Genomic DNA, 25,017 nt, shown 5'->3' on the forward strand with positions numbered 1-25,017 from the left:
CCCACACGTGAGCTGGATGCCTCCTTAGGTTTGCATTAAAAGGCATCCAAGTTGCCTTTCTGGCTCGCACCCTAATCTTGCCTTTCGAAACCTTACTAGTTGAGGAAAAATAAACGCTAAGAAAATCGCACCAAGGAAAACACAGGGATTCTTTACAGCATGAAGCAATGAGGGCTGAGCTACACCCTCAGCAAGCCTTCCCAGGGTGGGGGTGGATGCAAGGGCAAGGAGAGGGCTCCCAGCATAGCTGGCCTGGGCTGGACTCTACAGCCAGGCATGAGAAAACCAGGAAAGGGGCCGCAGGGAGCTGCCATCTTTCCACCTGCACACATGGTTTACAACCAAAGTCAAAGGAAAGCAGGAGGCTCTTCATAACCCACAGGGCCTCTCCGAGTCACTGAGGCCAAATCAAGACTTCTGAGGGGAGACAGAATGTTTGCAGATTTGGGAAAAGGAGAAGGCACAGAACAGAACTAGCACTGGCTGAATGTCTAGAAGCTGGAGTGCTGGAGTTCAATGAGGTCATGTGACTTCCTCAAGGTCATTCTTGGCTGACTCTAAAACCTATCTCCTTCCCCTACCAAGGCCCTGATCTTCTCGAGTGCCTTGGCAACTCTGCAACAAGCAATGGCAGCCAAAAGGAACCAACCTGTGTGGATTCTGGCTCTGAAATGTCACCCATGCTCCCTCCTCCAATTTCCAGGACCTGCGCCTCAGCCCAGACCCACACTTCCAGGTAAATGGGTGAAATAAAAAAAGTTTAAGTTGTGTGTCTAATCAGAAAAAAAAAAATGTGAGCACTTACCACAACATACCTACTTAGTTATATGTTATACACATATACTATTACACTAATATATTATGAACATTATCAAACACAAAAAGTAGAAATGACAAAAAATAAATAACTCATCTGTGGGATTAGAAGTCAAGATAATAATTGGCGGGTGGCAAGTGGAAGGGAGTTCTCGGGGTGCTGGGGATGTTCTCAGGTGTGATCATTGTGAAAACTCACTGAGCTGGGCACCTAATGATTTGTGTACTTCTGTCTGTTTTTTGAACATCAATAAAACTTTATTTAGAAAATAGCAACAAAGCAACAGCAACACAAACAACCGGAAATACAAGGAAATAAAAAATAGGAGATATATAAATATAAAAGGAAACTGTAGCTTATCTTTCAGCATCCAATCTAGATATCCAATGGGGATAACTGATCTCAGTGACTGTTAAGTTTTCTAACGGTTCTCCGTGACCTTGGTCAGCATCCCTCATGTGGGCTTGGGACCTCCTGCATTAAAATTGGTTTGGGAGCGCCTTAAAAAAAATACAGATTCCCAGGCCACGCCCCAGTGGTCTTAGACCCTGAGTACACTCTGAGATTGTGGGACCTGAGATAAGCATTTTCAATACACGGTAGGTGATACAGTAAGTGTTCCACTGTGCAATGCTTTGGGAGCCACTGCTATGAGTTTGCCTTTTTTTGGTCCATTCTACAGGCTGCTTGAGCAATCTTCTTAAAATGCCTCTCTCCATTATGAACATAATAAAGCTCAAAATCTTAACACTGGCATACATTTGGCCCCTACCTCTCTGAGCACATACGTCACTATTCTACAAACATCCTTTTCTTGGTCTCATTTCCACACTTTCCACACTTTTGCCTAGTTGTTCCCACTGTCAAGAACACCTTTCCTCAGCCCTTCCTCCAAGGTTTCCTTCACCCATCTTGCCCCAAACACTCGTGGGTGGTAGGTAAGTTTGCATATCTAATATGGGCATGGCACAGGATTTGGAACAGACCCTGAGCATCCACTGAGTGGCTGAGTCATCACATCACCTCCCACGATCAGCACTGAGGACACAGGTCTGAATGACATTAGTCCCTGTCCTTGCAAGAGCTCACAGCTTAGAAGGGGGACATCTTCCAGCAGAGAAACAGACATTTACAGGGCAGTGTGAGGGGCTGCTCTTGGAATCTCGAGAACATGCAGCGGCAATCTCAATAAGGAAAACCAGTGAATAATTTCTCAAATGCTGTCTCACGAACTGCATGGCCCAAAGATTGGTCCTGATGATTCACTGTTGGTGGCCTCTTGTCACCATCCTCTTCCTTATAATTCCTCACCCAAGAAGCAATGTCCACAATTGCCCCAAGTACAAGCTACGCTAAATCCTAGCTAACTGGCCTGTGGGCATTAGAGGCAGCGAGCTCAAGCCTAGGTGACCTTAACTCCCTGGGACAGTCTTGGTTTAAGTCTGTCGTCCTGGTGTAATTACTCTCAAGAGCATCCCAGGATATACATAAATTATATTACTCAACCCAGTTCCAAAGCTCAATATCTCACTGGAAATCCCTTTCAAACCAGGAGAGAGGTTTTCTATTTAAGTCAAAGGTCTATCCGTTCTCAAAGATTTATCACCCCGAAGACTTCTTCAGGTTTTACATGGATGTGAAGGACTCATTGAGGCTTTAAAAATTTACTCTGGAACTTGAGGGGACCTCCGTTTACTCAGCTTTGATCTAAGACTGCTTTTGATTGCCTGAGAACTGCTGAACTACCTTATTTTTGTTAATTCCAAAATGCGAGGAAAAAACATTTAAACCAGCATTTATTGCATTATTCCACATCTCTCTTCCACCCTACTCAGTCTAATAGAAATGACAGAATTCCGGTTGGATCTTGGGGTGGGGGACAAGCAAAAAGAGTGAAAACCAAAGACTTCTGTAGGAATGAGAGCGCTCAGTGTACGGTCATGACTCACGCGCTCCTGGACGCTGCAACAGGAAGGAATGTCATGGATCACCCTTCTGCGCCTGTCAGCACCAGAACAGCCCTCCCATGGCTGTGTAAGTCCCCTTGACTGAAAGGCTTTAATTCCGTTTTCCACTCTTCACTGCAGCTATGAGGCAAAGAGGCCCCCAGAGCATGGGCTTCAGCAAACACTGTGACTGCTGGTGTGGACGGCACAAGTGCTGCACCCAGAACCCCTTTACTAGATGACTTCCAGTCCCTGGCTGAATGGGAGCTGCTTTGCCTGGGAGGTTATAACACCCTTCCTCTGCAGCCTATGATTGACATGGGTGCAAAAGGCTGCCCCTTTGCCTCAAGGTGAGACCAGCTGTGCTGTGCAACTCATGTTCCAGAGCCCCCGTGGGATTAGGCTGAGAGCACATCCCTGTTTGCCTCTGTCCTCTGCCCCATTCTGTTCCCTTCACTCTTTTTCTCCCAAGAGCATTTCTGCAGTAAATCATTTGCCCAGGAATCCCCATCTCAGGTTCTTCTCCGGTGAACCTGACCTCAGACAATACTCTTTATAGATGAGGCTGCTGGCACTGAGAGCTTCTGTTAAGTACTGGGCATTTGTTCCCAGGTGGGGAGAGGCAATGGAAGGGGAACCCTCACATGCTAACGAATGTTGTTCAAATCCATACTAACCAAAGGAAAGACTTTCTAACTACTGGTTATAAAGTCAGCATAGCTGCCCCCATCAGGGGAGCACTTAATCTCAAAGCAGTATCAGCATCCCCTATGCTCTGGTTTTAGATCCTGCCTGGGGCATAACCTTAAAAAACAGGGTCACTATGGAGCTAGGTACCACCCCCGCCCACCTCCACCCCCACTCCCCATAGTCAGGCAGGCATCCTGTAGTCAAAGAAGTCTCAGGGAACCTTTAAAAAATGAATGTTGGGGTGATGTGGCTAAACTAGCTGTGCCCTGGCTTTAGACAGCATCAGGAATAGTGATCTAGTGGGGGGAGGGTGCTTTGTACCTCCGCCAGGCACATGGTACCCCACCAGGAGGTACATGGGAGAGATTCTAGGGACAAGGCTTCTCCTTGGCTCTGATTCCTTCTGTGCCTCAATCATTGCTTACATTGACTTTAGCTTGGAGAACTTACCTTCAGCACTGTTGCAAGACTTATGATTACCAGCTCTCAGCTGACAGGGAATGTGGACCAGTGAACAGACTGTCTACCCTTTGTCCCTGATTGCCAGACAGTGTAGAATCTGATTATCCAACTCAGATGCAGTGCAAATCTACTAAAACCTGTTGCAAAGGTGCAGGCTTTCATGAAATCAATGAAAGTGATTCTCAGAAACTGCTCAAACCACTCAAAGCCTCTAATTAAGTCTGGATCTGGCAGAGTTAGATCAGTTAACTGTTGAAGAAGTCAAAATTATCCTTGGATGATAACACTTTAAGATGCTTGAGAAGATAAGGCTTTAAATTTAAAAGATCAAGAGAAGCGTTTGGGAAAAATGTACCATCATAAAAACGACCTTTCTGTGATTGTCCTAAAAACAAAAAAAAAGGCAAAATATGAAGCAAAGAATGTTACCTTATAATAGGAATATTCACGTCCAAAAGCTGCCTACCCAGCACTCAGTTACTTCTTTCATTTCAGAAATTAATGCACTGCTACTTTAAAGATGCTAATAAAGCAAATAAACTTTTGCCTTGGGTCTAAGTATCCTTGACCATTATAATTACAATATTACAAGAGCTGTTAAGTGTAGAATAACATAAACTTATATTCATAATCTTTAGTTTCATTTTTCAAGTAAAGTCCCAATCAAAACTTAAAGAAAAAATTTTAATATGAAATTCTGGACCCTAGTTTAAGAAGATTCACAAAACTGGCCTTTTTCCCAGTCCCACTTTTCCTTGGCTAGCAGACACATCCAATTCCATAAAATGCTATCAAGGTTTCTCCCCAGAGATTGAGTGATTCAGCTTAAATTTTCTAAATTTTTTTTTTTTATTAAGACACATTACTCTCAGGATCAGAAAAACATCAATTAACATTTTTTTTAGAACACAAGATGAAAGCCTACTTGGTTTCTGCACGTTCGTCTCTATATTCTCAGTACCGGGCACTCAGTAGCTCCTGAGTTTGCACTTAGTACTTCAACAAGCCTTGGCTCCTCGGGGATTCAGATGAAGGGACTTCAAGAGGCAGCTTACTTGCTGGTCTGCCTGGCATGGGAGATGCTTGCCTTGGCAAAGGCCCTCTCTTTTCCAGACATACCTCAGCTGTCCTGGCCCTGGGAGCTTGGCCAGCGGAGCCAAGCTCTAGCCCTGCTTGTAATATGCAGTGTGGCTGGCAGGAAGAAATCCGATCATGAAGTTAGTGAGCCTCCTTGGCCTTCAGGCTCCTTCCTCCCAATCACACAGCATTCGATTTTATTCTGGAGCCACACTTTCTCTGACCACCAACGCAGTGCCCTGTGGGAGCAGCAAATCCGCAAATCTGGTCAGGGCTTAATGCTGGGCTCCAGGGAGACTGTGAAGTTTACCTTCCCGTTTGCTACTTCCTCCTGTGTTTGTCAAACTAAGATGACCCTTCATGTTCTATGTCAGACTGAAGCTTGGTATTCATCTAAGGACCCCTTCCTTTCTTCCAGCCATGTGAGGTGTGACCCCTGTGACCTGATAAGCTCTGTGTTAACTCAGTTAATAGAGAATTCAGGTAAATTTTGGAAGCACTTGATCCCAAATTTTCTAATTAACTGAGGAGTCAAAGGTGAGCAGGGGTTCTCAATAACCTGGCCCAGTGAGTTAACAGAAAGAGTTTATTCCCCGGAAATACTTTATTGGCCCCACTCAAGGATGAGTCAGCCTGAGCCTCACCAGAAAAAACAGTGCTATTCCTAGAGAGGAATCCTTTGGGACAGGGCCCATGGAATTCCTCAGCACGCAGAAAAGCACACGGGCTTGCAGCATAGCAAGTGCACAAGCTTTGGCATCGGTGTCCCAGTTGATTTGCTCGGATAGGTAACAGCTATGGGTCATCAGACAAACAGGCTGGCCTTTCTAGAAGCCTCCATTTTCTCACCTGAAAAATGAAGCCATAACACCTGCCTTATAGGACTGGGGCTGGCCTGCCAGTGTGGATGGTTGTAAAGACGGAGTCCACAGATGGCCCCTACTCAGTAATAGCTTGTTACATGCCAGGTAGCTCCTCTTTTTATGCCCATTTTACAAGGAGGAAACTGGAACACAGAGAAGTTATAGCACTTGCCCAGGATTTCCCAGCTGCCAATGTTAAGAATGGACCAGAGGGTGCCTGAGGCGAGGAACCCCAAACAAGGCACAGACAAGGTCCCCTCTTCCCCATCCCCCAAAGAACCCACAGAAACTGAGCCTGAGCAGGTGAGCAGCATAAACCCAATGAATGAAGCGCGCGGCCTTTAAGGAACCTGGAGCACAAGGGATGCCAGGACAGATGCCAATCGTGGCTGATGGCCTGGCAAGGCTGGGGCAGCGGTTTACAGGCCCTGCCGGATAGGGGCTGGCAACCAGCAGTCTGAGGGAATAGAGGTGATTACCGGCACACGTGGGGGTTCCAAGGCAAGTGCTACAAAGCAAGTGCCTTTTTAAACTTTTGTCTAAACCCCCATTTGGAAGTGAAGGCCCAGACTATTCTGGGTTTGTTCTTTCCAAGCTTAAAAAAGTAAAGCAAGCAGGAGATAGAGTCAAAACAAATGTTTGAGACAGATGAACCACATAACTGTTAAAGCCAGAATCTCCCCCCGAAGCTAAGGAGTGCTGAATTTGGAGCGTGCACTTTGAACAACCGTGTACCCATCACAGGCAGTGGGAAGTCAGCTGTCCCAGGAGGAGCAATTTTCTTATCAAAGTGGAGACAAGGGAGGCTCCTCCCAAACAGTCCTCTTGGCGCTAAGGATGCTTTAAAATGAGTAAAAATAATATTGCATTTAAAAAAACCAACACAAATCAGAAATGACTTGAATAAGCTTATTCCTGTAACATGCCCCTCCTGTGCATTACATCAACCCCTAATCTTTGTATTTTCCCAAGATGAAGACAAATCAAAACACTTCCCCAAATGCTGATGACTGCCCCCCTTCGGGATGGCAGGAAAACAAACTTAAGAATCTAAACAAACAAATAAATAAAAATAAACCCACCATCCCAGCCCCCATCCACCCCAGCAGGTGAGCAGACAAGCCTCTCAGGCTGGAGCTGTCCATACTTTATTTCTGGTATGGAGCGATGGAGATCTCCTCTAGCACCCAGTGCTAAGGCAACATTTCCAATTTGAATACTCCATTGGTCAGGCTGCTGCAGGCGGCCTGGCTTTAGCAAGACCACCTGGGTGGCTGACAGAGTCTTGGTGCTCCAGCCGGGTGTCAGGCCCGTGCCTCTGAGGTGGGAGAGCCGAGCTCAGGACATAGGTCCACCAGAGACTTCCTGACCCCACATAATATGAAACGGTGAAAGCTCTCTCAGAGATCTCCATCTCAACGCTAAGACCCAGCTCCACTCAACGACCAGCAAGCTCCAGTGCTGGACACCCTGTGCCTAACAACTAGCAAGACAAGAACACAACCCCACCCATAGCAGAGAGGCTGCCTAAAATCATAATAAGTTCACAGACACCCCAAAACACACCACCAGACGTGATCCTGCCCACCAGAAAGACAAGATCCAGCCTCATCCACCAGAACACAGGCACCACTCCCCTCCACCAGGAAGCCTACACAACCCACTGAACCAACCTTACCTACTGGGGGCAGACACCAAAAACAGTGGGAATTACGAACCTGCAGCCTGCAGAAAGGAGACCTCAAACACAGTAAGTTAAGCAAAATGAGAAGACAGAAAAATACACAGCAGATGAAGGAGCAAGGTAAAAACCCACCAGACCAAACAAATGAAGGGGAAATAGGCATTCTACCTGAAAAAGAATTCAGATTAATGATCGTAAAGATGATCCAAAATCTTGGAAATAGAATGGAGAAAATACAAGAAACGTTTAACAAGAACCCAGAAGAACCAAAGAGCAAACAAACAATGATGAAAAACACAATAAATGAAATTACAAATTCTCTAGAAGGAATCAGTAGCAGAATAACTGAGGCAGAAGAACGCATAAGTGACCTGGAAGATAAAATAGTGGAAATAACTACTGCAGAGCAGAATAAAGAAAAGAGAATGGAAAGAATTGAGGACAGTCTCAGAGACCTCTGGGACAACATTAAGCACACCAACATTCGAATTATAGGGATCCCAGAAGAAGAAGAGAAGAAGAAAGGGACTGAGAAAATATTTGAAGAGATTAGAGTTGAAAACTTCCCTGATATGGGAAAGGAAATAGTCAATCAAGTCCAGGAAGCACAGAGAGTCCCATACAGGATAAATCCAAGGAGAAACACACCAAGACACATACTAATCAAACTATCAAAAATTAAATACAAAGAAAAAATATTAAAAGCAGCAAGGGAAAAGCAACAAATAACATACAAGGGAATCCCCATAAGGTTAACAGCTGATCTTTCAGCAGAAACTCTGCAAGCCAGAAGGGAGTGGCAGGACTTATTTAAAGTAATGAAAGGGGAAAACCTACAACCAAGATTACTCTACCCGGCAAGGATCTCATTCAGATTCAATAGAGAAATTAAAACCTTTACAGACAAGCAGAAGCTAAGAGAATTCAGCACCACCAAACCAGCTCTACAAAAATTCCTAAAGGAACTTCTCTAGGCAGGAAACACAAGAGAAGGAAAAGACCTACAATAACAAACCCAAAACAATTAAGAAAATGGTAATAGGAACATACATATCGATAACTACCTTAAATTTAAATGGATTAAATGCTCCAACCAAAAGACAAAGACTTGCTGAATGGATACAAAAATAAGACCTGTATATATGCTGTCTACAAGAGACCCGCTTCAGACCTAGGGACATACAGACTGAAAGTGAGGGGATGGAAAAAGTTGTTCCATGCAAATGGAAATCAAAAGAAAGCTGGAGTAGCAATTCTCATATCAGACAAAATAGACTTTAAAATAAAGACTATTACAAGAGACAAAGAAGGAGACAAGAGACTACATAATGATCAAGGAACCAATCCAAGAAAAAGATATAACAATTGTAAATATTTATGCACCAACATAGGAGCACCTCAATACTTAAGGCAAAAGCTAACAGCCATAAAAGGGGAAATCGACAGTAACACAATAAAAGTAGGGGACTTTAACACCCCACTTTCACAAATGGGCAGATAATCCAAAATGAAAATAAATAAGGAAACACAAGCTTTAAGTGATACATTAAACAAGATGGATTTAATTGATATTTATAGGACATTCTATCCAAAAACAACAGAATACACTTTCTTCTCAAGTGCTCATGGAACATTCTCTGGATAGATCATATCTTGGGTCACAAATCAAGCCTTGGTAAATTTAAGAAAATGGAAATCATATCAGGTATCTTTTCCGACTACAACGCTATGAGACTAGATGTAATTACAGGAAAAAATCTACAAAATACAAACACATGGAGGTTAAACAATACACTACTAAACAACCAAGAGGTCACTGAGAAAATCAAAAAATACCTAGAAAGAAATGACAAGGAAAACATGACGAGCCAAAACCTATGGGATGCAGCAAAAGTTCTAAGAGGGAAGTTTATGGCAATACAATCCTACCTCAAGAAACAAGAAACATCTCAAATAAACATCCTAACCTCACACCTAAAGCAATCAGAGAAAGAAGAACAAAAAACCCCCAAAGTTAGCAAAAGGAAAGAAATCATAAAGATCAGATCAGAAATAAATGAAAAAGAAATGAAGGAAACAATAGCTAAGATCAATAAAACTAAAACCTGGTTCTTTGAGAAGATAAACAAAATTGATAAACCATTAGCCAGACTCATCAAGAAGAAAAGGGAGAAGACTCAAATCAATAGAATTAGAAATGAAAAAGGAGAAGTAACAACTGACACTGCAGAAATACAAAGGATCATGAGAGATTACTACAAGCAACTCTATGCCAATAAAATGGACAACCTGGAAGAAATGGACAGATTCTTAGAAAAGCACAACCTTCTGAGACTGAACCAGGAAGAAACAGAAAATATAAACAGACCAATCACAAGCACTAAAATTGAGACTGTGATTAAAAATCTTCCAACAAACAAAAGCCCAGGACCAGATGGCTTCACAGGCGAATTCTATCAAACATTTAGAGAAGAGCTAACACCTATCCTTCTCAAACTCTTCCAAAATATAGCAGAGGAAGGAACACTCCCAAACTCATTCTACGAGGCCACCATCACCCTGATACCAAAACCAGACAAAGATGTCACAAAGAAAGAAAACTACAGGCCAATATCACTGATGAACATAGATGCAAAAATCCTCAACAAAATACTAGCAAACAGAATCCAACAGCACATTTAAAGGATCATGCACCATGATCAAGTGGGATTTATCCCAGGAATGCAAGGATTCCCCAATATACGCAAATCAATCAATGTGACAAACTATATTAACAAATTGAAGGAGAAAAACCATATGATCATCTCAGTAGATGCAGAAAAAGCTTTGACAAAATTCAACACTTATTTATGATAAAAACTCTCCAGAGAGTAGGCACAGAGGGAACTTACCTCAACATAATAAAGGCCATATATGACAAACCCACAGCCAACATCGTTCTCAATGGTGAAAAACTGAAACCATTTCCACTAAGATCAGGAACAAGACAAGGATGTCCACTCTCACCACTATTACTCAACATAGTTTTGGAAGTTTTAGCCACAGCAATCAGAGAAGAAAAAGAAATAAAAGGAATCCAAATTGGAAAAGAAGAAGTAAAACTGTCACTGTTTGCAGATGACACGATACTAGACATAGAGAATCCTAAAGATGCCACCAGAAAACTACTAGAGCTAATCAATGAATTTGTTCGAGTAGCAGGATACAAAATTAAGGCACAGAAATCTCTTGCATTCTTATACACTAATGATGAAAAATCTGAAAGAGAAATTAAGGAAGCACTCCCATTTCCCGTTGCAACAGAAAGAATAAAATATCTAGGAATAAACCTACCTAAGGAGACAAAAGACGTGTATGCGGAAAACTGTAAGACACTGATGAAAGAAATTAAAGATGATACAAACAGATGGAGAGATATACCATGTTCTTGGATTGGAAGAATCAACATTGTGAAAATGACTATACTACCCAAAGCAATCTACAGATTCAGTGCAATCACTATCAAACTACCAATGGCATCTTTCACAGAACTAGAACAAAAAATTTCACAATTTGTATGGAGACACAAAAGACCCCGAATAGCCAAAGCAATCTTGAGAAAGAAAAATGGAGCTGGAGGAACCCGGCTCCCTGACTTCAGACTATACTACAAAGCTACAGTAATCAAGACAGTATGGTACTGGCACAAAAACAGAAATATAGATCAATGGAACAGGATAGAAAGCCCAGAGATAAACCCACACACATATGGTCACCTTATCTTTGATAAAGGAGGCAAGAATATACAACGGAGAAAAGACAGCCTCTTCAATAAGTGGTGCTGGGAAAACTGGACAGCTACACGTAAAAGAATGAAATTAGAACACTCCCTAACACCATACACAAAAATAAACTCAAAATGGATTAAAGACCTAAATGTAAGGCCAGACACTATAAAACTCTTAGAGGAACAGAGTTCATAGGCAGAACACTCTATGACATACATCACAGCAAGAACCTTTTTGACCAACCTCCTAGAGAAATGGAAATAAAAACAAAAATAACAAATGGGACCTAATGAAACTTAAAAGGTTTTGCACAGCAAAGGAAACCATAAACAAGACGAAAAGACAACCCTCAGATTGGGGGAAAATATTTGCAAACGAAGCAACTGACAAAGGATTAATCTCCAAAATATGCAGGCAGCTCATGCAGCTCAATATCAAAAAAACAAACAACCCAATCCAAAAATGGGCAGAAGACCTAAACAGACATTTCTCCAAAGAAGATATACAGATTGCCAATAAACACATGAAAGGATGCTCAACATCACTAATCATTAGAGAAATGCAAATCAAAACCACAATGAGGTATCACCTCACACCAGTCAGAATGGCCATCATCAAAAAATCTGCAAACAATAAATGCTGGAGAGGGTGTGGAGAAAAGGGAACCCTCTTGCACTGCTGGTGGGAATGTAAATTGATACAGCCACTATGGAGAACAGTATGGAGGTTCCTTAAAAAACTAAAAATAGAACTACCATATGACCCAGTAATCCCACTACTGGGCATATACCCTGAGAAAACCATAATTCAAAAAGAGTCATGTACCACAATGTTCACTGCAGCTCTATTTACAATAGTCAGGACATGGAAGCAACCTAAATGTCCACTGACAGATGAATGGATAAAGAAGATGTGGCACATATATACAATGGAATATTACTCAGCCATAAAAAGGAACGAAATTGAGTTATTTGTAGTGAGGTGGATGGACCTAGAGACTGTCATACAGAGTGAAGTAAGTCAGAAAGAGAAAAACAAATACCATATGCTAACACATATATATGGAATCAAAAAAAAAGAAAAGGTTCTGAAGAACCTAGGGGCAGGACAGGAATAACGACGCAGACGTAGAGAATGGACTTGAGGACACAGGGAGGTGGAAGGGTAAGCTGGGGCAAAGTGAGAGAGTGGCATGGACTTATACACACTACCAAATGTAAAACAGATAGCTAGTGGGAAGCAGCCGGATAGCAAAAGGAGATCAGCTCGGTACTTCGTGTACACCTAGAGGGGTGGGATAGGGAGGGTGCGAGGGAGACGCAAGAGGGAGGAGATATGGGGATATATGTTTATGTATAACTGATCCAGTTTGTTATATAGCAGAAAGTAACACACCATTGTAAAGCAATTATACTCCAATAAAGATGTTAAAATCAATCAATCAATCAATCAATCAATCCACCAGCTCTAACTGAAAAGCCCAAAGTGAAAAGACTAGTAAGTTGTGTCTTCTGAGGTTTAAGAAGTAATCAAAGTATTTGATTTTCATCCAGCAAGTTTTTCCTCCTGTTACACAGAGGCAAATGACTTATTCTTAGATTTTTTTTTTTTTTTTACTATTAATTAATTAATTAATTTATTTTTGGCTGCATTGGGTCTTCATTGCAGCGCGCGGGCTTTCTCTAGTTGCGGCCAGCGGAGGGCCACTCCTTGTTGTGGTGCGTGGGCTTCTCATTGCGGTGGCTTCTCTTGTTGCAGAGCATGGGCTCTAGGTGTGCGGGCTTCAGTAGTTGTGGCACACGGGCTCTAGAGCACAGGCTTCAGTAGTTGTGGCACGTGGGCTTAGCTGTGCCGCAGCTTGTGGGATCATCCCGGACCAGGGATCGAACCCATGTCCCCTGCATTGGCAGGTGGATTCTTAACCACTGCACCACCAGGGATATCCCTATTCTTAGATTTTTAAAAAGTGGTTTCTATTCTTAGATTTAAAAAAAAAGTATTTCCCAGAGCCTGCAAATTCTTGATCAACATACTAGAATTCAAAGTTGAATTCCATCTCATGAATCAAATTATTTTGATTTTCTATCATTTTTTCCTTTGCCCTACAGGCTGGATGAAAACTCTACAAGGTGGCGACCTCTCCTGAAATGATCAGAAAGAGTTTAACATCATGGCATAAAAACAATTTATGAGTGGTGTTTGGATGAAAAGGTTTTGTAGGAGTCAAGTGTATGAGGAGTACTTATTAAAAGCCTGGCCAGGAATCTTGATATTAGAAATGTACTTACAGTGAAGAGTTCCATCCCACCTACCAGCCCACTTGTACCCCCGCAGCCTTAGAACTCATTTGTGAAGGACCTTGCTGCTAAGGGCCTTGCTACTCAGTGTGGTCCTTGGACCAGCAGCATCAGCATCACGTGGGAGCTTGTTAGAAATGCAGATTCTCAGGTCCCACACAGACCTGCTGAGTTAGAATCTGTATAGTAAGCAGATCTCCAGGTAACCTCTGTGCACAGGACCATTTGAGAAGCCCCGCTCCACATCACTGACCCACCCACTCAGGAAACATATGATGTTGACCCATGGAGACCAACTTCCTGTGCTCTCTGCCCTCCAGGAAAAGATATACACAGCCGATGCATTTGAGGGCTCCTGTCTTAGTGAGGACACACTTTTCTGGAGCTGGAGATCCACCCATTAACATGCCCCATTGTCTGGATCCCCACCAAAGCAGACTCTGGGACAAGGACTGGGGTTCGAGTTGTTTGGGAGGTGACCTTAGGTGCTCCCTGAAGGAGTGGGGATGAGAAAGCTGGGTCACCTCTCCGCCAACACCTGCCTCTCCTTGGTTGAGAGTTGTTCCAGGGACATTGAACTTCCCTTGGCCACAGATGAAGAGACAGGGTCTGAGAGAGGACCCTTCCCCAGCGCAGCACCCTGGAGTGCTCTGTGGGCTCACGCAGTCCTGTTTCAGGGGGCATCTGCTTACTAATCTCTCCCCCCGGGTTGGCACATCCACTTTACTACTTCTATACACAGCTCAGGACTATCCTTTCTCTTTCCTTGCTGCCACAACAGATCAGCTCCAATCTCCTCCCACCTAGGCCAGTGTAAAACAGCTTCTCTGTGGATGCCCTGTTCTCAGCTGTCCCCAGTCTGGTCTACAAGCTGCCCCAGGTGAATCTGAACACACTACTCTGTCTACTTCTGCCCAAAAGCCTTCAAAGGTTATTAACAGCCACACTTGTCACTGCTTCCTAACTGGGGTGTGCACTGGAACCACCTGGGAGCCAGAGATACCATGCACAGCTGTGCACACTGTTCACTGCACAAGAGACCTGGCTGAGGTGGGGAAGGGGCTGAAACCCACCCCATGCTGCTCTCCCCAAGCCCTGTACCCTGGCAAGAGGCTGTGGCCCACCAGAGGGGGCACTTCTCTGCAATTTGTAAAATGGTGCTAGACAGACTGTGATGATTTTGCGGAGAGCTTTGTAAAAAAGCCCCCCGTGGAAGCCCCACTGAATCAAAGCACACAGCATGGGCCAGCATTTGCTGAAAGCTCCCTGGGTGCTTCCAACACGCACCCAAACTAAGAACCCTCAGAAGTTAGGTTACATTAAAATCCTTGTTAAAGATGCAGATTGCTGGGGCTTCCCTGGTGGCACAGTGGTTAAGAATCCGCCCGCCAACGCAGGGGACATGGGTTCGAGCCCTGGTCCGGGAAGATCCACATGCCGTGGAGCAACTAAGCCTGTGCGCCACAACTACTGAGCCTGCGCTCTAGAGCCTGCAAGTCACAACTACTGCGCCCGCGAGCCTAGGGCCCGTGCTCTGCAACGAGAGAAGACACTGCAATGAGAGCCCTGCGCACTGCAATGAGGAGTAGCCCTCACTCACCGCAACTAGAGAAAGCCTGCACGCAGCAACGAAGACCCAACGCAGCCAAAAATAAATAAATTAATTAAAAGAATAAAAAAGATGCAGATTGCTGAGCCCACCCTCAAGAGTGGAATGCTTTAGAGCAGAAGCAGGGTCAGGAAATCTGGATTTTGAATCTGAGGCAAACTTTCTATACCAGCCTTTGAAACCCTGGCCCCAAGGGCTAGCCATTTTGGAGGTTAAGAGATGGAGACCCAGACAGAAGGGAAAAAAGTGCTTTCCCTGGGGTTCAAACCATGGTGAGGACAGAATATCTTTTATTATGGCCCTTCCTGCCTACAGGTCCTCAGACTGGAGCCCTGCCCACCATGCCCCCAGGGCAGTGACCCAGAGAGATGATGTCTACAGAGACCAAGACCAGCTCCCACACGGGTGCCCACCCCCTGCGGCCCTGGAGGAAGCCCATCCATCCACTCAACAAGTGTTTCTTATTTTGTCTCAAATGGGAAACAGCTTCTGTAGAATAATTCTTATGCATGAGACACGTATGTTTTCTGTTACGTCTTACATTCCTTTGTTCACGCCCTCGCTTAATTATTTTTTAAGCAGCCTCGATGTCCTGCATTGGATAACATACCTTTATAATACAGTCCTTGCTGTCTCCAGGGGATGCTCCCAGCCTACGAGGAGGGAGAAGGACCAAGCTGTTTGAGGGAAGACTCCTGTGACGAGTGTTTGGGTGAGGCGCACTCACAGGGCTAAAATTGGTCTCTCCTGACAAGAGAATCTTCACTCCCCTCAACCTCATTGCCATTAGTCCTATTTCATTATTATTACATACTTTCATTATTGTTACTCATTATTATTACCACTGCTTTACCTTTCCTTTTAATTAACTAAAAACCTCTACCAGTTCTTAAATTTTTATTTTTTTTATTTTTTGGCTGTACTGCATGGCTTGTGGGATCTTAGCTGCCCGACCAGGGATTGAATCTGCACCCTTGGCAGTGAAAGCATGGAGTCCTAACCACTTGACCACCAGAGAATTCCCTACAAGTTCTTTAATTTATGGAATTCAAGACCTGACAGAGTGATTTCCAGACAGTCCCATCAGTGCTGACTTCAGTGGGAAAATTCAGTTCATCATGTGAACACACGGGTCAAAAGCTATTATGACAATAGTCAAAAATACCCTTCATAAAACAGCAAGAGCCAGCTGAGAGTCCTCTTGTTCAGAACTGTTATCTACATTCTATGAAGCCACCATCAACCCTGATACTAAAACCAGACAAAGACACTACCAAAAAAAGAAAATTACAGGACAATATCTTTGATGAATATAGATGCAAAAATTCTCAACAAAATATTAGCAAACCAAATCCAACAACACATAAAAAAGATCATAACCACAACCAAGTTGGATTCATCCCAGGGTCACAAGGATGGTTCAACATATGCAAATCAATCAATGTGATACACCACATCAACAAAAGAAAAGACAAAAACCACATGATCATCTCAATAGATGCAGAAAAAGCATTTGATAAAATTCAACATCCATTCATGATAAAAACCCTTAAGAAAGTGGGTATAGAGGGAACACATCTCAACATAATAAAAGCTATTTATGACAAACCCACAGCCAATATAATACTCAACAGTGAAAAGCTGAAAGCCTTCCTGCTAAAATCTGGAACAAGACAAAGATGCCCACTCTCACCACTTCTCTTCAACATAGTATTGGAAGTCTTAGCTACAGCAATCAGACAAGAAAAAGAAATAAAAGGGATTCAAATTGGTAGGGAAGAGGTAAAATTGTCATTATGTGCAGATGACATGATAATATATATAGAAAACCCAGAACTGTTGTCTAGTGTACTAAAAAGCCTGAGAACAGGTCCCTGTAGTGGGTGCAGGGCCTGTGCTCTGTTACTAATTTAATCAACAGATACTATTAGACTAACTTCATGTGTCAGGCATGGAGGGACACAGGCATATCCCTGTCCTAAGCAAGCTTTTCTTTTAAATACCAGACACAGAATAATTGCCTTGGCGGCTGACCTAACAAAGAAACATATACCAGCTGAGGGTTCGAACTTTAGGGAATGTCCACGAGAAAAGGGCAGAGTCGGGAGCATGGGCTGTATCTTAGGTATTCAGACTGTGCACACATCAAAAAAAAAAGCCTGACGCCAAGAACCTCCAGGGTCAATACACAACTACAACAATTACCAGCACTGAATTACCAGCACTGAATTAAGCACAGCATAAATAAATGTTAAAGTTATGTGTCCTTTTCATATTGTCAAGGACAAAATAGACAGGTTTTGTTTTCTAGGATGATACTTGGTTTTCTCTGTATTTGGTTTCAACATTTTCAATTAATTGGTTAGTTGTTTAAAATGACTTACAAAGAGGAGGAGTTGCTTTTGGTTATTTTAATGGTGAGGTTTTATATTCAGACTTGCTAGAGTTGTTTATGAAAAATTTATGATTTTTCCTGGTTCTTTAAAAAAAGGATGGGCTGCAGGTTTATAAGACTGCCTAAGCCCTGGTATGTGTGTTCTGAACTTGTTGGAATGAACTAAATTTAGGATTGTGTCTGAAGGGGGCTTGGTTGTGGGGGGAGATGACGGACTGGTTTATTTCTTCCTTCCCAGGCTCTGAGCCTGCAGAAGTAAGTGATGGAGCAGCATTTTCTGTGTCTCTCCCCCACAGGACAGTTTCACTCATTCTCTACTCTCCTTTTTAAAGTGTTTCACTTGTCTTGCTTCCCACACCGGTTTTTAGTTCCGCTTCAGTTGATGAGGCTGACACACACCACCTCGCTCACAGCAGGGGGAGGGGAGGCTGGGGACACAGTGCTGGTGGGGCTCCGTCCAGGTCCCCACCGGCCTCTTCACTGGCATCTGGGTGTCTTTTGTCGGAGGAGGGCCCTTGGGCTGCTGGAACGCTCTTTGCCTGTGAACATGGAGAGATGGAAGGGCTTGGGAATTCAAACCCCCTTGGGGGGGGACCCTCAACCAAGCTCCCTAGTCCCTGACTGGGACCCTCTGAGGTATGACCTATATTGTGGATTGTGCCCAAGTTACTCACCTTCTTCCTCCCACCCCCCTGGACTTTGATATCATACCTTTGCTTGGCCGCCTTCCCTGTCCCCCTCATGGTTTCTTCTGGGAACACATCCTAGTAAATTACTTTGAAATGATGTCTTGTCTCAGGATTTCATCCTAGGGAACTAAGACTGAGGTAGTGGGAACAGACCATTGCAGAAACATCCAGCTCCCCTCCTTGCTCGGGGCCCTCAGGTAGGGGGATGACAACCTGGCATCAGTGGAGCATTTCAGGCTTCGAGCGAATGGCCTCCCAGGTCTTGGAAACCTCTCACCCTCTCTAAAGCACGATGCAGGGCAGAGCTGCTTCCCTGGGACTGGCAGTTCCAAGCAACTCAGGATCTTTTAAAACAAAGAATCCCAGCCGCCAAACATTAAGGATGCCAGCGTAGACGGCTGTGCAGACTTAGATGACTCACATCTTGATTTTAATTCACTTAAGTGCCTCTTAAACATGGACTCATTTAATTATTGCTCCTCAGCATTTTCTCTTGGTCCATTTGGGAAGGATGCCTCCCGCACTGTCCATGCCAGGCTGCAGGCAGGGGCCCCTGAATGGCGAGTGAAAGCTGCTTTCCTCTTTACAGAGCTTCCCAGGGGAAGGAATTGAGACCCTGGAAACTTCTCAACTTGTGATCACATGACTTTTTTCAAACCGATTTAGGTTCAAATCCTAGTTCTACCACTTACCAAGTGGTGCCTTAAGTTACCTCCCCATAGAAGCACAGATAGTAATTCCTACACCACAATTTCTCTATAAGGATTGAATGAGTTACTACGTTAGCTGCCACCACAGTGTTTGTTGATGCTATTAGGCTCCAGAGCGGGACTTTTCAAGTGTTTTCTTTGCTTGGCCACCTACAGTTGCTGGCAAATCCTTAGCCTTCAAACCACCTCCAGAATACGACCCTCAACCTGGCTGGGCTGCCTGAAAACTAAGACAGAGCTAATGTGTACCGGACTTGGACCACGTGGCAGACACTGCTTTAAGTACTTTGTGAGGATGAACTGATTTATGCTCCTCAACCACCCTACAAGATAAGTATTACTTTATCCATTTTGCAGATCAGGATTCGCAGGCCCAGGAGGGTGAAGTAACTTGTCCGAGGTCACAGAGCAGCCACGTGGTAGAGCTAGAACTCACGTCAGCAGTCTAACCAGAGCCCGTACTGCCTCACAGAAGTCAGTCTGCAAAGGGGCCTCAGGGTGCATGGTGATAGTGTGTTTTTCCTTTGCTCTGCCATAACCTGACTAGTTCTCAGACTTTTCTGCGCATTGGAGCCACCTGGAGGTATATTAAAATGCACTCTGCTGGGATTCACCCTCAGAGTTTCAGATTCAGTAGATCTGGGGAGGGGCCCGTGAATGTGCTTTTCTAATCAAGTTCCAGATGATGTGGATGCTGATGTCAGGAGACCACACTTGGAAAACACTGACGTAGATTCTTAGAAACACTGGGCCTGAGGAGGACCCACAATGGAGAACAGTCTCACAAGCGAGAGTGGGGCTTGGTCTGCTGAGCCAGTGGACACCTGAGTGGCCCCCTCTGGGGATGCTGTGAAGTCTGCAGGGCCCCTGCCACTGCTGTATGGGAACCCTTCACAGCCACCGGCTGTCACTGTGACACCTAGATGTCACCTTTCTCCAGGTTGCCTCCAATCCCCCATTCTACAAAATGGGGCTAGAAAATGAACTTCCTAGTGATGCTATGGTGAGGAAGTGCTAAAGAGGAACCAGAGGGGGAGGAGGCAATGGACAAACATTTACAGAGTGCCTTCTTCATAACTGGCCCTGGAAGTACCATCTTATTCAATCCTGACATTGTAAGTAGGCCTCATAATCCCCACTTTACAGGGGAGGAAAATGAGGCTCCGAGAAGCTGGGCAACTTGTCAAAATGTGTCCAGCTATCAAGCAGCTAAAGTGGGATTCAAACCCAGGTCAGCTTGGCCCCAAGACCCCTGCATTTCCTCTGCCCCAGGCTACGTCCCTGTGACTGTCTGGATGGTGGTCCCCCTGCCCCGGGCACAGCTGGCGCTGAGCAGGCTGCAGAGAGGCCTGCGACCCCATGCAGAGTTCCTGCCAGGGAGGGAAGTGTTTCACAGGCAGTGTTTTAAGCCATGAAACAGACTCTGGTCTGTGTGGGGTTTCCCAACCAGAAATAAAAAGGTCAGATGTTGTCTCATCGGCTCCAGGATCCAAGGCTCGTCCTTAGTTCAGACAGAAACAGCAGTGTGACCGCAAGTGGAGTGGCCCCAGGCCTTCAGAAATGGCCGGGAGACCCCTTGCTGGCAGCCAGTGTGCCCATCCGTGAGTCCCAACCCTTGTGAGGAAAGCTCAACAGGCTTTTTATAAAGAGCAAAGAGAATTTTCTTTGGCACGAGGTTCAGATTTCCTGCCCCGTTCCAGTGACCTCATGAGGGTGTGTGGAAGCAACCCCCGGACCCCTCCCCAGGGCCAACAACCTCGCCTCGCAGCTCAAGCTTCCTGCTTGTTTGGGGATAGAGCTTGTTTCTCGCCTTCTGAATGTGAGGCCCTCCTCCTCCTCTGTCTGTGGCTCAATCCGCTGCCCTCCTCCACGTTTGGAGGCAACAGGCAGCCCCTTCAGCTCGAACCTTCTAGATGAGGGGGCCTGGAAGAGGGAGGCCTTGTGTCGTGAGCGCCAGCTCTGCATCTCCTCAGCAGATGAAACTTTAACTGCTGAAAAATGACACGTGGGAAAAGAATTCTGGCTTTAAATCTTATGACCAGGCAGCACTAAAAGGTGAAAGGAAAAGTCACATGAACTTGGAGACGACAAAAGATCCCAGTGTCATTGTCCACGGGGCCGAGGTCTCTCAAGGGTTTCTGAGAAGGGGTTTCCCTAACTAGAAATTCTGTCCACTCCATCAGCGGGCCATCATCCCATGCCACAACCTCCAGCCAATGGCGTTTGAACCCAGTCACTTTTAGAGCCACTGGTCATGTCTTAGAGTTCTAAGTGGACACTTAAGATGGTCACAGGGCACTGGGGCGTCAGGACTGGGGTGGAGAGAGCCTCTTTCTCCATCAACATAAGCAGGACTGGAGGATTGGGCTCCGTCAACTGCCAGCTGGGAGACTTTTGCCCAAGTTACTTGCCTGAGCCCAATTTCTGCTTTGGTAAGTGGGGTAATGAGACTGGAGCAGATATCTGTTTCTTGCCACCTGCATCATCCAGGTTTCTGATGACACTCCCTCCCCCCCCCCCCCCCCACACACAAATTCCCTCTGGGGAGCCACCTCCTCCCCCCCCTCAGCCCAGGGGCTTTGGGTGGCATTCCACCTCACTCCCACTCCCCTAAGAGGTGGGCCACATGACCTAGGTGTAAGCTAATTAGACCAATGAGACTCAATGAAACTTCTGCTAGGACTTTTGTGAAATGAGGTTCCTTGTTCGCCATGGCTTGGCAGCCACTTTGCCACCCCGAGGGGACAGGCTGTCCGAGAACAGGGCCAAAACAAGAAAGAGAAACTGACCAGTAGAGAGAGAATCTGTGACACTGCTCTGTGGCCCAACAATAATCTGTGGCCAAGGCCAAGCCTAGGTTTTTTCAGTTTGAAAAACAATTCTTTTTTCACTCAAGCCAATTTGGGTTGAGTTTTCTATTTCTTGCCACAAAAAGCATTAAAACAGGTACAAATAAATACCTATCTCATAGGGTTGTGAGACACGAATTAAATAAAAGTCCTTGAAAGGGCCCAGCGGAGGGTGGGCTAGAGGACAGCCCGTGGAATAGGCCTCTGGGCTACAGTTCTGGGGCCCAGCTCCCCCGGGTTGGGAAGGAGGCTCAGCCATGATGGCTCCATGCACCAAGGGGGGTTGGGGGTGCTCATCAGAGGATTTTAGGAGGACACATGTGAAAGTCCAAACTGAGGCAATCCTCTGGCCACCCAAAACTCCATGGAGGAATGACCTATATCTGAAGAAGCCTCAGAGCTGACCTGATTTTCTCAGGCCCTGAATTATAAAGGTGACTTGGGTTCATTCATATCTGGCCAAGGTGCTCAGGCTTACTGCACATCAGACCCTGTCCTTGCCCATCCACATTTGGGAATGCTGCTGCTGGACCTTGGAGGGCCAAGAGATTCCTTCTGTTTTTAATGAGTACCAGGTACTGTTACAGGCACTTTATCTACAGCACCTAACTTGTAAATCTGTAACATCCATCCTGAATAGGTACAGTTGTTTTCAAATATGTCCTTAAGTAATTTGACACTCCTCCCTTCCAAAGGTGGAGCCTAATTCCCCTCCCCTTGAATATGTGCCCAACTTAGTGACTCGCTTCTAAAGAACAGAACATGGCAGAAGTGATGCTGGGTGATTTGTGAGAGAAGATCATAAATAGGTGAGCTTCGGCCTGGATCTTGCTCTCTTGGCTGGTTCCCTCTGGGGGAAGCCAGCCGCCATATTGTGAGGACACTCAAGCAACCTGCTGGAGGAGCCCATATGGCCAACCACTACCACCAACGTGCTGGCTGTGTGAGAAGCCACCTCAGAAGCAGATCCTCAAGTCTTCAGACAATGGGGGCCCTAGCCAACATCCTGACTGCAATCTCATGAGAGACCACGAGCTAGAACCACCCCTGAATTCCTGACCCGGTATGAGGGGTAATAAATGTTCACTGTTGTTTTACTAGGTTTTTAGGTAACTTTTTACACAACAGTAGATAATGAATACTGTGGGCATCTTTAGGGTTGCTATACAGATCAGGAATCAGACCCAGCAGAGACCCAGAGTCAGACAGAGGGGAGAGGGGGTTTGAATAGGGCCCAATTCACTTGGCTCCAAGGCCAGAGTCTTGCTCCTGTGTCCACTTCAGGGAGCCTACAGAGTCTCCAAGGCTTCCTTGTATTTTGGCCATAAGTAGGGTGACTGTGCATCCCATTTGCCTGGGACAGCACCAGTTTATGCCTGTATTCCTGGGGCTAATTATTAATAATGTTCCCTTTAAGTCCCCAAAGTGTCCTAGTTTGTTAGATTGCATGCTCACCCCTGAAATAAGGAATCCACCTCTAATGTTCAGGCCTCAGGGTCCCTCTTGGAGGACAGCCTGTAGCCCAAACGATTCTGTTCAGTGCCCAGGTGAGAGGCCTGCTCACCCAGATGCCTTCCCACATGAACCACACTCGTGAGCTCAACCTCCAACACTATCTTTTATTGTTATCTCTTTATTTTTGTATGGGCAGGGGAGGACAACATTTATTTCTTGACAGGATTGACAGTTCCCTGATGTCAGGATCAGGCTCTGTCCTTACTTACGAGGCAGGATCAGACAGATGGGGGGTCTGGTCCCAGACCTGACACTTACTAGCTTTGTGACTTGGAGCAAATCACAATCTTCTTGCTAAGTTTCTGCCTCTGTAAAATGGAGAGGGTCATTGTACCTCCACCGGGTCACGTTGAGTGTCCCTGAGATGGTGCAGGTGGTGATGCCTACCGCAGCTTCTGCATACAGCTGGGGGGAGGGGGGTTCTGCTCTCCCCAGCACTGTCTTGTGCTGAACATCTGTGAGAATCAATCCAGAACAGTTAAGTACAACCCTGTATGTGGTTTTCTCTCTCACAAGAAAGAGTCAGATGGAATCCTTTCCTCCTTCCTCTGTCAGAACGGAATTTTCATCAAGGGAGTAGGGCGATTCTTTAGAAACACTGGATTCTCACTCTCCACCCCAGATTTCCCAAAACCTTGCAATGGCGGGCTCCACTTTCTCCCCACTGGATGAAGCGTGAGGATGATGAGATCTCCCAGTAGGCTCTCCATCCCTCCTGCATCCACACCTCATGCAACTCAACTTTGCAGCTTCCCCCACGAGGCAGACTTTATTTCTCCACCTTGAACCTGGGTAGAATTTATGACTTACTCTGACCCACTGAATGCTGCAGAAATGATGCTGTGCCTGTTCCAATCCTCATCTCAAGAGGCCTTGGAACTTCTATCCACTCTCTCGGACCCTTGCCGAAGCCACGGGAGCCCGGGCTAGCCTGCTGGAGGATGGGAGCCTCCGAGCTCCATCGCTCCCGCTGGCCCAGACAATAGCTGGGCTCCAGATGACCCGCCAGCTCACTGCAGACACCTGAGGGAGGTCAGCCAAGGGCAGCCGAGCCAGGCCCAGAGCTGAACAACTGCTCCGAGAGTCACAAGCAATATTAAATGGTGGTTGTGCGAAGCTGCAACATTTTGGAGTGGTTTTGCTACAGCAATGGATACAGAGTCACTGTGTAGAGTAAATGAGGGCACCTGCGAGTTACCTAAGCCCAGTGGAGCCGACAGGAATTGCTCAGGAAGGGGTAGCCACGACGGTGTGGTCACCCATGTGGAGCCCGTGCAAGGGAGCCAAGGGAGGGCCCTGCTTGTCCACACTCCACTTTGTAAGAAGCTAAGGCCAACCCTTCTTTCTTGGTTAAACTCTAAAACGAGGAAGGTGAAAACAAAGGTGAAAACCTTCATCCAAAGGTGAAAACAGAAAAATTAGAGAGAAAAAGAGTAAGAAAATAACTGAAGAACAGCAGCATGGATTTCATCAGGCTGTGAGTGGTGGGACTGCACGACTGAGCCCATCTACTATCGAGGAGGAAAGATGGGGCCTGGGGTTGTGGAATGTGCACAAGAAGCCCTGGCATCACCTCATTTCACTCTTAACTGTGTCCCCTGGGGGCTGAGGAATGAACCTCTGGAACACAGAAAAACATCCCGACTC

The 25,017-nt window shown here is 45.4% G+C and overlaps 1 protein-coding gene across 2 annotated transcripts in view; it reads right to left on the reverse strand.

The window, feature by feature from the left end:
• The window catches only part of ITGA9 (integrin subunit alpha 9), a 354,422-nt gene that overhangs the window by 82,312 nt on the left and 247,093 nt on the right, over positions 1 to 25,017 (reverse strand). The gene's annotated exons all lie outside the window — the stretch shown is intronic.

The sequence above is a fragment of the Eschrichtius robustus genome, chromosome 12 (assembly GCF_028021215.1).
Source record: "Eschrichtius robustus isolate mEscRob2 chromosome 12, mEscRob2.pri, whole genome shotgun sequence".
Taxonomy (NCBI): domain Eukaryota; kingdom Metazoa; phylum Chordata; class Mammalia; order Artiodactyla; family Eschrichtiidae; genus Eschrichtius; species Eschrichtius robustus.